The following is a 17,177-nucleotide window of genomic DNA, read 5'->3' as shown; positions in this document are numbered from 1 at the left end:
TGCATAATTTTCATTTGAGCTCATCTTGATGCCTGAAATACTGTTGAAAGAGGGCTATGTGAGGAATTTGTCCGATCTGTTTCAGCAAATGGCATTTTGTCATTTTTGCCATGATTAATGTGTGCAAGCTATGATCCTGAGCTCTACATGTGTTTTGTAGAATGCCATGCCATCTTTATAAAGGTGCTTGCCTTATATTTTTGTGATATTTGTGGTGACTAGCACAAGCTTGCAAAGTAGCGTAATCGGTAATGCTGATTTCAGGGACTTAGAATTTCACTAAGTCCTTGTTCTGTTTTTGTCGTTATGCCATATGTTCATGTTGTTTCCTAGTGATCCGTGCCTCTTTTGAGGATGATCAGTAAGGATGTTTTGTTAACATTGTGTTGCTCTATCCATACATGTCCTTGTTTGCATTTATGGAGCACCCTAGCTTGAGTCAATCAAGCTCTACTTTTTCTATAAAATGTTCCTGGCAGATCGTTGACATGTTAGCGATTTTGCCGAGGTTGTTGCTATTGGCCCGTGCATGCTATGATGTAGTTCTTGTCATGTCTAGCTTATATGCCATGTATTCTTGATGGGTGTATGCTTAGTTTGTCATGCCATGCTCTGTAGTGAGTGCATCGAGCTTGTAAACATGCCTACTCGTTAACTGTTTTGCCATGCTCCAGTTTTTCACTAAGTCTGAATCTGTTTATGTTTTTGCCATGTTCACATGCTTGCAATTGTATTTTATGATCCCTTTTGGCTCAAGGTCACTAAGGGACTTTTGTTAAGTGCTTTGAGTAGCTTCATGACATGCCTTGATTTTCCATGTTAAGTTCCTGTAGCATATAGTTTTCATGCTCCAAAGTATGCTTCCTGATAATAAATCCCAGACTTGTGTTAATTTCACTAAGTCTGAAACCTGTTATCATTTGCACTTTTGTCATGCTTGTTTGAACCTGTTAATGAGTTAATTAGCCGTAGCTCAGTGTTCATCTTTTGTCAAGCATCTTGAGTGGATCCCTGCCATGTATTTTTTTTCATGTTTGAGTGTTGTAGCATATTCAACTTGTTGCATTTAGATGGCTACTTGCTGTTTATCGCAGACCGGTGCCATATTTGTTTTGCTTGCCATTTCCAAACCGTGCATCCGATTCCGGTGATCTTTATATCGATTTCAACCGAAATCATCTCACCTTTCCAGTGGAACTCTTGGATTTCCAAGTTGAGGCCAGGTTCAATCATCCCTTTGCAAACCATGCATATGCACCGCATACCGCATCCCGCATATCATACCATGTTCATGTGTTGTTTGTTTACTATGTTGTGTGCTTCTTTCTGGTGTTGCTTCTTCGGGTTGGTTCCGGTAACATGCGTTTGTGAGGACCTGTTCGACTATGTCCGTTTGTCTTCTTCATGGACTCGTTCTTCTTCCTCGCAGGATTTCAGGCAAGATGACCATACCCTTGAAATCACTTCTATCTTTGCTTGCTAGTTGCTCGCTCTTTTGCTATGCCTATGCTGCGATACCTACCACTTGCTTATCATGCCTCTCATATTGTTGAACCAAGCCTCTAACCCACCTTTTCCTAGCAAACTGTTGTTTGGTTATGTTACCGCTTTGCTCAGCCCCTCTTATAGCGTTGTTAGTTGCAGGTGAAGATTGGAGCTTGTTCCATGTTGGAACATGGATATTTTGTTGGGATATCACAATATCTCTTATTTAATTAATGCATCTATATAGTTGGTAAATGGTGGAAGGCTCGGCCTTATGCCTGGTGTTTTGTTCCACTCTTGCCGCCCTAGTTTTCGTCATATCGGTGTTATGTTCCCGAATTTTGCGTTCCTTACGCGGTTGGGTTATAATGGGAACCCCTTGACAGTTCGCCTTGAATAAAACTCCTCCACCAAGGCCCAACCTTGGTTTTACCATTCACCACCTAGCCTTTTTCCCTTGGGAGTCATGCATCCCAAGGGTCATCTTTATTTTAACCCCCCCCCCCCCCGGGCCAGTGCTTGTCTAAGTGTTGGTCCAAACTAGAGCCCCTTGCAGCGCCACCTCGAGGAAACTCGGGGGTTGGTTTTAGTTGTGCAGATTGCTTATCCGGTGTTGCCCTGAGAACGAGATATGTGCAGCTCCTATCGGGATGTCGGCGCATCGGGTGGTCTTGCTGGACTTGTTTTACCATTATCGATGATGTCTTGTAACCGGGATTCCGAGCCTGATCGGGTCTTCCCGCTAGAAGGAATATCCTTCGTTGACCGTGAGAGCTTGTAATGGGCTAAGTTGGGACACCCCTGTAGGGATTTGAACTTTCGAAAGTCATGCCCGCGGTTATGGGCAGATGGAAATTTGTTAATGTCCGGTTGTAGAAAACCCAAAGTTGACCTTAATTAAAATACATCAACCGCGTGTGTTACCGTGGTGGTCTCTTCTCGGCGGGGTCCGAGAAGTGAACACGGTGTTGGAGTTATGTTTGACGTAGGTTGTTTCTAGGATCACTTCTTGATCATAGTTGTTCGACCGTGCTTTTGCCTTCTCTTCTCGCTCTCTTTTGCGAATAGGTTAGCCACCATATATGCTAGTCGCTTGCTGCAGCTCCACCTCATACCTTTACCTTACCCATAAGCTTAAATAGTCTTGATCGCGAGGGTGCGAGATTGCTGAGTCCCGGTGACTCACAGATACTTCCAAAACCAGCTTGCAGGTGCCGATGAGTCCGTGCAGATGATGCAACCAAGCTCAAGGAGGAGCTCGATGAAGATCGTGTCCTTTATGTTGTTTCGTTCTAGTTGATCAGTAGTGGAGCCCAGTTGGGGTCGATCGGGGACCTTGTCGCATTTGGGGTTCTTCTTTTATTTTGGTTCCGTAGTCGGACCTTGATTGTATTTGGATGTTGTAATGCTTTATTCATGTATTGTGTGAAGTGGTGATTGTAAGCCAACTATGTATCTCTTTCCCTTCATGTATTACATGGGTTGTGTGAAGATTACCTCACTTGCGACATTGCTTTCAATGCGGTTATGCCTCTAAGTCGTGCTTCAACACGTGGGAGATATAGCCGCATCGAGGGCGTTACAATTTGTACGCATTTATATGCTATTTTATATGATTTTTGGGACTAACCTATTAACCTAGAGCCCAGTGCCAGTTTCTGTTTTTTCCTTGTTTTTGAGTATTACAGAAAAGGAATACCAAATGGAGTCCAATTGACGTGCCAATTTTTGACGATTTTTTATGGACCAAAAGAAGCCCCCAGAGTAAAAAAGTTGGGCCAGAAGAGTCTCGGGCTGTCCACGAGGGTGGGGGGCGCGCCCTACCCCCCTGGGCATGGGCCCCTATCTCGTGGACGATTCGGAGACCCCCCCTAACGTGAAACTGACACCAAAAAATCCTATAAATACAGAAACCCCTGGAAAATAACCTAGATCGGAAGTTCCGCCGTCGCAAGCCTCTATAGCCACGAGAAATCAATCTAGGCCCTCTCTGGCACCCTGTCGGAGGGGGCCATCATCACCGGAGGCTATGGAGGAGGATCTCAGAGGGGCCATCATCACCATGAAGGCTAAGGACCAGAGGGAGAACCTCTCCCCATCCAGGGGGGCATGGAGGAGGAAGCACAAGGGGGGGACCTCTCCTCCTCTCTCTCGGTGGCACCGGAGTGCCACCGGGAGGGGAATCATCGCCGCGGTGATTGTCTTCATCAACATCACCATCCTCATCTCTTTTACGCGGTCCACTCTCCCGCACCCCGATGTAATCCCTACTTGAACATGCTGCTTTATGCCACATATTATGATCCAATGATGTGTTGCCATCCTATGATGTTTTGAGTAGATATCCTTTGTCTTTGGGTTGATTGATGATCTACATTGGTACGAGTTGTATGTTTTATTTTGGTGTTGTCCTATTGTGCCCTCCGTGTCGCGCAAGCATGAGGGATTCCCGTTGTAGGGTGTTGCAATACGTTCATGATTCGCTTATAGTGGGTTGCTTGAGTGACAGAAGCATAAACCCGAGTAAGGGGGTTGTTGTGTATGGGATAAAGCGGACTTGATGCTTTGATGCTATGGTTGGGTTTTACCTTAATGATCTTTAGTAGTTGCGGATGCTTGCTAGAGTTCCAATCATAAGTGCATATGATCCAAGAAGAGAAAGTATGTTAGTTTATGCCTCTCCCTCATATGAAATTGCAATGACGACTACCGGTCTTGTTAACGATTGCCTAGGATAATTCCGCATACCGACCCATCATTATTCCATACTCACTATTTATAATATTTAGTAATATATTATAACTTTATGATAACAGCACCTACTTTTATATTTTAGCTCTCTGATATCATGCAAAGTTATCCTCTTCATACCCACAATGTAGTTTTATTTCTCGTTTCTAGTTGGAAGCAAACGTTCGGTGTGCGTAGAGTCATATCAATGGCAGATAGGGCTTGAGAGAATATTGATCTTACCTTTAGCTCCTTGTGGGTTCAACACTCCATACTTATCACTTCCACCATTGGGAATTGCTACGATGATTCTCTACACTTGGGGATTATCAAGCTATTTTCTGGCGCCGTTGCCGGGGAGTAATAGCGTGGGGTTGATATTCTTGTGTATGCTTGTTTGCTTTCTTCACTAAGTAGATTTTGTTTTAAATTTTTGTTTCTTTTTAGTTGTGGGTGAAACATACAAAAAATTAAAAGAATGAAAATACAAAAAAAATTACTTGCCTCTCATACCTAAAAAGTTTTTCAATAAGAGAAGTGATTGGAAGGTTATGCATTGGATAAATGAGGGTCGACCTTGAACACTTGTGTTCATGCTCATGGAAACAATGTAAAAAATTCCATGGAAGCTTCTATGAAAATAATTATCCCCTTGTATATATCCATTGTATTATAAAAATAATGTGCCAAGCCTTGGTTTTAGGATGATTAGATTGCTTGTTTACTTTGTGCAGTACAAAAACAGAAACTTTGGCTGTAGCGCGTGATTTTACATTTTTTACTGGAAAGTCAAATGGGTATGAAACTTTTTGAACATTACTTCTGTACAATTTTTTTAAATTTTCATATTTGTTTAGAATTTTTTGGAGTTACATAAGTTTACTAAACTTCCAGATTACTATAGACTGTCCTGTTTTTGATAGATTCTGTTTTCTATGTGTTGGTCGCTTATTTTGATGAATCTATGGGTAGTATCGGGGGGTATGAACCATGGTGAAGTTGGAATACAGTAGATATAGTTCTAATATGAAATTTGAATGAGTTTGCAACAGTACCTAAAGGTAGTGATTTGCTTTATTATACTAACGGATCTCACAAAGTTTTTGTTAAAGTTTTGTGTGGATGAAGTGTTCGAAGAACGAGGAGTTATCGATGTGAGAAGAATAAAGAGAGGCAAGAGCTCAAGATTGGGGATGCCCAAGGCACCCCAAGTAAATATTCTAAGGATACTCAAGCATCTAAGCTTGGGGATGCCCTGGTTGGCATCCCATCTTTCTTCTTCAACAATTATCGATATACCTTGGTTTTTGTTTTGTTCACATGATTTGTGTCCTTTATGTTTTTTGTTTTTCCTTTAAGAACCATGCTAGTATGAGATATCCCTTCATTGTTTTATATAATGCTTCATGTGCTTCACTTATATCTTTTAAGTATGATCTTATAGAATTACTCTTTGTGCTTCACTTAAATCTTTTGAGTATGGTTTTATAGAATGCTTCGTGTGCTTCACTTATATATTTTGACCTTGAATATTGGTTAGTCTATATTAATTGTAGAATTCTCCATGAACTTCACCTCATATCTTTTGGAGTATGAATAATACTATCTTCTAAAGTGGATTTAGAAGAAGTTTTCTCCCACTATTCCGAATGAGGAGAATTTTGCTTATGTGGAGAGTAGTAAAATTTCTATGCTCGTAGATAGAAAAGAATGCTTTATGTGCTGGTTATATTGTTTAACTCATTCATGATGCTACTGAAAATTATTATGAGGGAGGAATACATGTTTGTAGGAGTTGCAATAATATCAAGTTCCCTCTCTATATGCTTAAAGTTTTGAAGTTATACTTGTTTTTCCTTCCTATGCTAGTTGATTCTTGTTCCTATAAATTATTTGCTCACAAAATCCCTAGGCATAGGAAGTGGGTTAGATTTAAATATTCTAGTCATATTCTTCATGATTCTCTCTTTATGTTTCAATTCTTATCTTTTATGTGAGCATCATTGAAATCATCATGCCTAGCTAAAAGGCATTAAAGAAAAGCGCTTGTTGGGAGACAACCCAATATTTACCCTTACTGTTTTCGTGTGTTCTCGTGATTAAGCTACTGTATTAATCATGTATTATAGCATTTTTCAATAAAGTGCCAAGTAAGACCTTTGGGAAGACTTGGGTGAAAGTTAATGTGATCTTGATGTAAAAAACAGAAATTTTGCGCTCATGAGATTAGCTGACTTTTTTTTAGAGAAGAGTGAGATTGAGTTGATTCTTTTTTCAGAAGATTAATAGACAAATTCCTCACGTCCACCAATTTATTTTAGAATTTTTGGAGTAGCAGAAGTATGGTTGGTGTTCAGATCATTACAGACTGTTCTGTTTCTGATAGATTCTGTTTTCATTGCATAGTTTGCTTGTTTTTTGTTTTTATGGCTTATTTCTCAATATAAATTGTAGAAATGATATGGTACAATAGGCATTGTGTGAGAAAAAATTATGAGCCTTGTCTTTGACAGTACCAAAGTGAATGCTTTACTCTTTGTCATACTAAACTATCTCACAAAGTTCCGTTAAGTTTTGTGTGATTGAAGTTTTCAAGCTTTGGGTGAGATATCGATATGAGGAGAATAAGGAGTGGAAATACCCTAAGCTTGGGTATGCCCAAGGCACCCCAAGGTAATATTCAAGGAAGACTCAAGCGCCTAAGCTTGGGGATGCCCCGGAAGGCATCCCCTCTTTCATCTTCAAAACTATCGGTATACCTTACTCGGAGCTATATTTTTATTCGTCACATGATATGTGTTTTGCTTGGAGTGTATTTTCAATTTTACTTGTTGTTCGAATAAAATCATTGGATCTGAAATCTTGAATGAAAAATAATCCTCCCATGGCTATTTAATTATTTGACTACTCAGTATTCTTCACTTATATCTTTTTGGAGTAGTTTGTCATTTACTCACGTGCTTCACATATATCCTATGAGTAAATGGTTGAATGAATTTAATATCATAAATCTGAATTTTATATATGTTTCATATGCTTACAACATAGGGAGTAATGACTTCACACATAATAAGTATAGGTAGTAAACTTATTGGAACTTAGCAAACGCAGAATTGGTCACTTGAACAATTCATGAAAGAATATTGAAGGAAGAGAGATTCACATATAAATATACTATCTTGGACATCTTTTGCAATTGTGAGCACTCGTTAAAATATGACATGCTAAAAGGTTGATGTTGGACAAGGAAGACAACTTAATGGGTTATGTTTTCCTATATCCGAAATGTTATATTGTCTTGGATCATCCAACATGTTGAGCTTGCCTTTCCCTCTCATGCTAGCCAAATTCTTTGCACCAAGTAGAGATACTACTTGCGCTTCCAAATATCCTTAAACCCAGTTTTGCCATGAGATTCCACCATATCTACGTATGGATTGAGTAAGATCCCTCAAGTAAGTTGTCATTTTTGCAAGCAATAAAAACTGCTCTCTAAATATGTATGATTTATTAGTGTGGAGAAAATAAGCTTTATACGATCTTTTGATGTGGAAGAAATAAAAGCAACAGACTGCATAATAAAGGTCCATATCACAAGTGCCAATATAAAGTGTCGTTCTTTTGCATTAAGATTTTGTGCATCCAACCATAAAAGCTCATGACAACTCTGCTTCACTCTGCGAAGGGCCTATCTTTTACTTTCATCTTCTACCCTTATACAAGAGTCATGGTGATCATCACCTTTCCCTTTTTACACTTTTTCCTTTGGCAAGCACTTTGTGTTGGAGCGATCCGGATATATATATCCACTTGGATGTAGGTTTTCATAAATTATTATTGTTGACATTACCCTTGAGGTAAAAGGTTGGGAGGCAAAACTATAAGCCCGTATCTTTCTCTGTGTCCGATTAAAACTTTGAACCCATAAATATCACGTGAGTGTTAGCGATTGTGAAAGATTAAATGATAGTTGAGTATGTGGAGTTTGCTGAATCAAAGCTCTTACATAGACCCTTCCCGAAAATAAGATGAATTGCAATTGTTTGATGACTAAGAGCACGGTTTGTTAGTTTTCAATAAAGTTTATGATCTATACTTTAACATGTGAATAGCTTGTTACTTGATCATGAAAAGTTTTATGAGATGAGCGACTGTTATGACATATAATGATGCTAGAAAAGGTGATTGAAATTATCATTGATCAAACTTGTGGACCTACTAGCATTCACACTTCATAAATTATTTCTTTTATCATTTACCTACTCGAGGACGAGCAGGAATTAAGCTTGGGGATGTTGATACGTCTCCAACGCATCTATAATTTATGAAGTATTCATGCTATTATATTATCCATCTTAGATGTTTTATATGCATTTATATGCTATTTTATATGATTTTTGGGACTAACCTATTAACCTAGAGCCCAGTGCCAGTTTCTGTTTTTTCCTTGTTTTTGAGTTTTACAGAAAAGGAATACCAAACGGAGTCCAATTGATGTGCCAATTTTTGACGATTTTTTATGGACCAAAAGAAACCCCCGGAGTAAAAGAGTTGGGCCAGAAGAGTCACGGGCAGTCCACGAGGGTGGGGGCGCGCCCTACCCCCTAGGTGTGGGCCCCTATCTCGTGGACGATTCGGAGACCCCCCCCCCCTGACATGAAACCGATGCCAGAAATTCCTATAAATACAGAAACCCCCAGAAAATAACCTAGATCGGAAGTTTCGCCGCCGCAAGCCTCTATAGCCACGAGAAATCAATCTAGGCCCTCTTTGGCACCCTGCCGGAGGGGGCCATCATCACCGGAGGCTATGGAGGAGGATCCCGAGGGGCCATCATCACCATGAAGGCTAAGGACCAGAGGGAGAACCTCTCCCCATCCAGGGGGGAGGCCATGGAGGAGGAAGCATAAGGGGGAGAACCTCTCCTCCTCTCTCTCGGTGGCACCGGAGTGCCATCGGGAGGGGAATCATCACCGCGGTGATCGTCTTCATCAACATCACCATCATCATCACCATCCTCATCTCTTTTACGCGGTCCACTCTCCCCCACCCCGTTGTAATCCCTACTTGAACATGGTGCTTTATGCCACATATTATGACCCAATGATGTATTGCCATCCTATGATGTTTTGAGTAGATATCCTTTGTCTTTCGGTTGATTGATGATCTAGATTGGTATGAGTTGTATGTTTTATTTTGGTGCTATCCTATTGTGCCCTCCGTGTCACGCAAGCATGAGGGATTCCCGTTGTAGGGTGTTGCAATACGTTCATGATTCGCTTATAGTGGGTTGCTTGAGTGACAGAAGCATAAACCCGAGTAAGGGGGTTGTTGCGTATGGGATAAAGGAGAATTGATGCTTTAATGCTATGGTTGGGTTTTACCTTAATGATCTTTAGTAGTTGCGACTGCTTGCTAGAGTTCCAATCATAAGTGCATATGATCCAAGAAGAGAAAGTATGTTAGCTTATGTCTCTCCCTCATATGAAATTGCAATGACAACTACCGGTCTTGTTAACGATTGCCTAGGATAATTCCGCATACCGACCCGTCATTATTCCATACTCGCTATTTATAATATTTAGTAATATATTCTAACTTTATGATAACAACACCTACTTTTGTATTTTAGCTCTCCGATATCATGCAAAGTTATCCTCTTCATACCCACAACGTAGTTTTATTCCTCGTTCCTAGTTGGAAGCAAACGTTGGGTGTACGTAGAGTCGTATCAGTGGCAGATAGGGCTTGAGATAATATTGATCTTACCTTTAGCTCCTTGTGGGTTCGACACTCCATACTTATCACTTCCACCATTGGGAATTGCTATGATGATTCCCTGCACTTGGGGATTATCAATAATGCATGACGCGCATAAATGTGCTAGGCGCCTGAGATAATCCCATAGGCATGACTAGCCATTCATATAGAGCAAACTTGGTTCTAAAAGTTGTCTTCCATTCATCACCCTCTTGCATGCGAATTTTATAGTAGCCACTTTTGAGGTCAATTTTTGATAAAATGGTGGAACCACTAAGTTCATGTAGCATGTCATCAAGGCATGGAATAGGGTGTCGATAGCATTAATCAGATGGCAATCGGAGCACATGTGGAAACTACCATCTTTCTTAGGAACAAGAATAACCAGGATGGCACATGGACTTATGCTCTCGTGTACATGCCCGTTCTTGAGAAGGTGTTGCACTTGCCTTTGACTTTATTTTGTCTCGCCGGGGTTGACACGGTATGGTGCCTTGTTCATTAGGGGTGCGCCGGGAACAAGGTCGATGTGGTGCTCGATGCCGCGAAGTGGACGAAGTCCCGGAGGTAGCTCGTCGAGGAAGACATCCGTGAATTTCGGCAATAATTGAGACGACACCAAATGTAGATGTTGTGGAGTATTTGTCCTCACCGCTTCATCTTTGCACACAAGTACAAAGTGAAGTACACTCGATGGGTTTTCACTCACATCCCTCGTATCTCTTTTGGTGGCTAAAAGCACTAGGTTTTTCTTGTCACTCATCGTGGAGTCGTTCAATTTTGGCTTCTGGCGCTCACTCTCTTTGTGGTGGTTCCCTCTCTCACTAGTCTTTCCACAATGGCTTGATGATTTCTTGTCGATGATGACTTGACTTGGTGATATTGGTCGAAGCATCTACTCCTTTCCCTTCATCTTCAAGCTATAATGATTGGTCCCTCCATTGTGGATGATGCCATGGTTGAATTGCCAAGATCTTCTTAGGAGGATATGGCACACGGACATAGGAACCACATCACACTCCAAGGTGTCTCCGTGCTCCGATTTTGAAGGAGACTTGAAAGTGTGCTCCACTTGAATGGTTCTAGAGTCACTTAGCCATTGAACCTTGTAGGGGTGAGGATGCTTCATCTTGACCAATTGTAGCTTTGAGCATAACTCTTCGCTTGCCAAATTGTGGCAACACCATCGATGATGACCCTGATGGAACGTTCTTGGATGCCCGCTTTGGTATGAAAGATATGGCATCATTGGTATTTATCTTGTTGGTGTTGAAGTGTCAAGATCTTGCGGACAACTAGAGCGGGACTCGAATCATTGTGACAAAAGACTTGAGCGTCTTCATCTCCATTCACTTGTCGATGGATGGCCACGCGCTCAAGTGCTTCCATTTCTTCTTCTCTCATGGAGTCATAGGTACCGTCATCATTCGCAATCATTGTGCGCCTTTTGGGGCATTGGTATGTCTTGTGGCCATGGGAACTTGTCTTGGCGGTAGCATCCACTGGAGTAGTTGATGATGAAGCTCTTGGCTTGTAGTTGTTTGTAGTAGGACGACTCGAAGAAGTCATAGGTTGCTTGGAACTTGACTTGTCGCCAATTGTGGGTGTAGCTCGAGTAGTAGTTGGAGGTGTTGTAGTTGTGGAAGCTTGAGTATATGAGTCGTAGGTCTTGGAAGAGTACTTGGAGTACTTGAAGTCATCTTGCACTTGTCGCTCCGCCTTGGTCGCTTGGTGGACTAGCTCGAGGAGGTTGGAATACGGATGGAAATCCACAATTTTCTTGATTGGATGGTTGAGTCCATTCAAGAAACACACCACAGTTGGCTCGTCATCTTCCTTGACATTGGCTTGAATCATGGCAATCTCCATTTCTTCATAGTAATCTTCAACCGACTGTGTGCCTTGCTTGAGGAGTTGTAGCTTCTTGAAGATATCACAACTATAGTGTGTAGGCACAAAATGAGTTGTCATGACATCCTTCATTTGGGTCCAAGTTGTGATTGGCGGTTCGCCTTTCTCTTGGCGCCGCTCGATGACTTGCTCGGACCAAATGAGAACATAATCTTGGAATTCAAGTGATGCCATGGCTACCTTCTCTTCCTCATCGTAGTTATGAAGACGGAATATCTTGTCCACTTTTAAGGCCCATGAGAGGTAGTCTTCAGTGTCGGTGCCTCCGGAGAATTTAGGCATATTGAACTTGAGCTTGCCGTAGCGTTTCTTGTCATCATGTTGATATTGTCGCCACTCTTGTCTTGGAGGAGGGTCTTCAACCTCTTGCTCCTCTTGTTCCGCTTGATTAGCTTCTCGTTGAGGGCGAGGGATTCTTGCTCGGTTCCTCCTTTCTTGGCACTCCTCAAGATGCGCGGCTTCCTATTGGCTCACTTGATGGCGTGCCTCTTCTTCTTTGCCAACACGACGGTTGCGCTCGTTGACAGCGCGAGGGGCTTCTTGGAGAGCACGTTATGTTTCAAGTGCTTGTTCCTCACGGCGATGTTGTTCTTGTCGTAGTGCATCGCCATCTTGCTCTTCTTGGCGTTGACGTTGTCGGGCTTGCTCCTTGTTCATGGCATCTTGTTCTTGACGATGATGTCGTTCGCGCTCACAAAGAAGGTCTTGCAAACCATTGCGATGGAATGGATTTTGTGAAGCTTTATGATCTTGGTGGTCATCTCAAATATAAGAACGAGCTCGTGGAAGACTTGCATCCGATGATGTATCTGAAGAATGTCGCCTTGAATGGCATCCTCTTGACGAAGAAGATGTGGAAGAAGCGCGGTTGACCATCATGGCACGAAACTCTTCCATTTGGGTAGTAAGCTTGTTGTCAAGGTAGTATCTTGTTCTTGTTTCGGATTGGTGCAAGTCGGTTGCGAGTTGCTCGATGCGGTCTCCCAAAACATCATTTTATTGATGCAAGGCTCGTTCAACGCCAAAGAGTTGAACCTTTGAGACGTAGTCATTCGGTGCGTCTTGCTCATCATAGAGTGGGTTGGAAGAAGTTCTTGGCCTACCCATCATAGTCAAGTAGAGGTGAGTAGGAAATGAGAGAACAAAACCAAAGTTACCTTTTACAAAGATTGAGGGTGTATTGAGTATCACTCAATGTAATGATGTAATAGGAGAACTGGTACCGGGTTTGTTTCTCACACCTACAAAAGTAAAGCTTATAGAGCAGCTTGGTGAGGATAAGTGGCACAAAATTGATGCAATTGTTAGCAAGATATCAATAATGTTAACAGAGATTCAAAAATTCACAAGTGAAACAAGTAGACCAATAGCAACAAGTGGAACATGGAAACACACACATGGATAGATAATTGGGGTTGTGCAACCAAGGAATGAGCACAAAATGTGGAATCCACGGAAAACGCTCGTGTTGCACAACACTAGATTGACACTAGCAATCGTGCTCAAAAGGCGAGATACGCAACTTGTGCACAACCTATGAGATACAAAACGTATCGACTTTCTATCCCAAGTATGGTATGTATATATGGTTCGAGGTGAACTTGCACACGATGATCCAAGATGATCGAATATTTGATGCAATGTAGTGTGATGCTATGGCTATTGCTTACAAGATCTTTGTTTTCTCTTTTCTTAAAAGATTTTATCTCTTTTTTTGGATATGGCCACTATGCGGAATGCTCAAACCAAGATAGCAATTATGTATATGCGGGAACAATTTGATGACACAAGAGACGATATGATGACATATGCACGCAATGAAAGCTATGTGGAACGCATATCACTAAAGTGCACAAGTAGCGTTGCCCGACAATACTCAATGACTAGTCTCGGTAGGAACATGACGCAAAATGGCTCGGGGTTAACAATGCAAAGGAAAGGAGAATTTAGAATGATGTCATCGAGGTTACTGTCCTTGCTTATGGTGGGGTGTCAAAATGGTGAAGTGGTCGTTGTCGATATCGAGTCCGCCATGAAGTTGAGTGGTGGTAATGTCGATGACGAACCATCCCTAAGTAGCCGAAACACGTTAGGAAACGGAAACCGCAAACTCAAATTATAAATGACAAACTTGGCAAAATTGTGGGTGGTTGCGGAAGTCGGAGGTGGTTGCAGAAGAAATGGTGGGAAATCGGTCAAAACTTGGGAAATTTTTGGAGGGGTGGAGATGTTGGTTGCACGGCGCCGGATGCCTGGGGGTCGGGCCAGATGTCCGGCTGGTGAGATCCATGGATGAACTTTGGTGATGAATTTGGGGACAATTTTTTGGCAAAATTGAGCGAATTTCGTGGATGGAAATGGTGGGGGATGTGTGTAGAAGCTAGATCCACCTGAAACACTTCGAATCCACAGATCAAAATCAACAAAATATCGTAAAACCAACAAACTACAAAAAAATAGGTATGGTTCTTTTAGTGGGGATTTTCGGAATTGGGCAAAAACAAACAAAATTAGGCTAGAAAGTGGGGGTAGGGACTCCTAGATGTAAATCAACTTTGCTCTGATCCAAGACGGTCAAGAGCAAGCTGGCTCTGATACCAAGATGTAGGGTGGAAACCTAATTTGATGATCTGTCCACACTTGGAGGGGGGAAGGGTAAATCAACAAGAACAATAAGTGGAACCACTCAAACAAACCCAAATCACACATCCACTAGAATAGCATACATGAAATCCACAAGCATAACATGAACAAACAAGGGAAAATAGCACAAAGGTAAGGTTCTTCCCAAAGCCAAAGGAGACAAGGTCTTGATGATAGTCTTCTCCAAGAGGATGTATTGATATCCACTTGGGGGCCTTCTCCTAATAGGTATTGATCTCCAAGAGGAGGGGTAGATGAGCAAAGCTCTCTATAATATCTCAATATACTTTGCTAAACCAAACTAGGGGGAGGTGGGGGTCTATATATAGTGTTCCACGAGATAGAAGAGGAGGAGAGGGGATACATGGGTCTCTGGCCCGATTAGGCATGCGCAGGTGCTGGATGTCCGGGGCTTCGTGGGTCGTTGGATTCTAGGATCGGGGTCGGATGTCCGGCCTGGGGACTGGTCGCGGAACTGGTGTCTGGGAGCCAGATTTCCGTGGCTCGGCCGGATGTCCGGAGTTGTCGGGCCGGATGTCCGGCTCCTGGAGCTTTGCAGTGGCTGCCTTGTTGCTATTGCTCGAGCCTTCAGGCGCCGGATGTCTCGCCGATGTAGCATTTCAGCGATTCCTTTCGTCGTGCTCCTCCATGCGCCTCCATGGGGACTTGGTCTTCATTCAAAGCGTCTCTGAGGTGGCCTTCTTCATACCTAAGAACACATAGCATTTCCAACTGAGGTAGTAGCCATGTCTCACGTTGTTCATAAGGAAGCTCGTTAAGGAGAGATGTCACCTCGGTCTCGATAGCTCTTGCCTCTTGCACATGCTTGTGTCATCGGTCCTCTTGGAACTTGGGGAGACGAAGGTAGGTCCATGGGGATGACCGTGGGATGATCCGCATCAAGGACCCATGGCTGCCATCAATCGCCAAAGAATCCATCACGGGGCACCACACCTGCATTGCAACACCAAGATCCATCTTCATCATAAAGGAAAGACCAAGACAAGGAAGAAGGAAGAGGGAGTCTCCACCAAAGCCCCGCACCGGGCGGAGGGCCGGTGCCCTCTCCTCCACTAGCGCCAACATCTCCACCTCGGCACCACTGCCTCCATCACCATCACCACCATGACTCTCTCCTTCGCCAACATGTTGTTGGGTTGTAAATTGACTCTAACCTTTATGTTCATTACTTAGATGTCTAAGTAGTTTTCCTACTTCCCGGGGATGTGTAGGAGTCCAAGTATTTATATGAGGTGAATGCAAATAAGATATTTAGTCTGTGTTATATGGTTTGTGGCAATGGTCTTCATGTTATTGTGCGAAAGTTGACTTCATAATATTTTACCATTCATGGACATGAAGGATATTATTATCATTACAAAGCGGGGTTAGAGGTACAACGGTGATAGAAATTACCTTTCTCCTTAGCAGACCATTGGTAGTCGAATATCGAAGACCAATATGCTTTATGTCACATCCATGGGGAGACTCTTAATCATTATCGTATTTTGGCAGCGGTCCTGAAGGGTTAATTTGGTTTGTGCATGATGCGGGACTAAGGCATTAGTATGTATCTTATTGTTGGATCTTTTCTCACATAACACATATTCCAAATATTATGTATCTACCCAAATGGTAGATTATGATTAACGGTGGTGAATCCGGACTCCATGTGAATGTCTTTAGCCTTATTACAGCTTCCTTCATCTGCATTAAACCTCTTTAGTTACTTCCTCATTTAGTCTTAGTATTTAATTTACATTCTAATTCATACTTAGTTAATTCTCTTATTTACCACACTCATATGAACCGATAGAATAGACTATTCAAAACTAAGGTTTGAGTGCAAGCATAATTGCATGCGTGGCAACGTAGTTGTCGGGCTAATAGTTGGCTTCCTTTGGCTCCCCTAGTTCGACACATAAACTGGGTTGCAATACTACCTATGAACCGCGCTTCAACTAATCATGTGCACTTACATTACATCAATGGTCTATTGTATAGAGCCTTACATAATAATTTCTCGATAATGTCAACTCAAAGCATCAAAGATTTGGATCCCTGGAACAACATAGGGATAACCGGATGCAGCAGAAGTAACCCCGACAATAGTTTCGCTCAACAATGCATAATTCTAGAACAGAATACCAAAACAAGCAAAGCAAATGAAACCAAGAGCGAAACATAGGACTTAGCCAACCGTTAACAGGAGCGGAGAGAAGCCAAATACCTAGGCCAACCCTAAACGGCAAGGTTCCCTAACTCCTCGACATGGAGGCCTTTCTTAGTAGCACCAACTTCAAAATTGGTTATATCACAATTGAACCTCTACGAGATTGAAGATTGACAAGTTATCATTCCTAACAACAGAAGCCAATCTCCTTGTTCTGGTCTACAAGCCGGTGTCTCTGTCTCAAAGCACATTTTCAAAGGATCTTTTCTGAGTTCTAACTGAACAAGAGCAAGATCCAATAGCTTGGGTAGTTTTACTGAACCGAAGATAGTGTCCCTTAAATAAGATAATATAGTGCTTCTAAAGGAGGGTGATACACCTAGCTATACATTCCTTTAGGTACTTAACCTAATTCGGACAATGCATTTTAGGCGACCTCACAAGTAAGTAACCTTTCAAAAGGATTAGATACATG

This window comes from Triticum aestivum, chromosome 5A (assembly GCF_018294505.1).
Source record: "Triticum aestivum cultivar Chinese Spring chromosome 5A, IWGSC CS RefSeq v2.1, whole genome shotgun sequence".
Lineage (NCBI taxonomy): Eukaryota > Viridiplantae > Streptophyta > Magnoliopsida > Poales > Poaceae > Triticum > Triticum aestivum.
The sequence above is the reverse complement of the archived record's forward strand: the minus strand, read 5'-3'. Positions refer to the sequence as shown.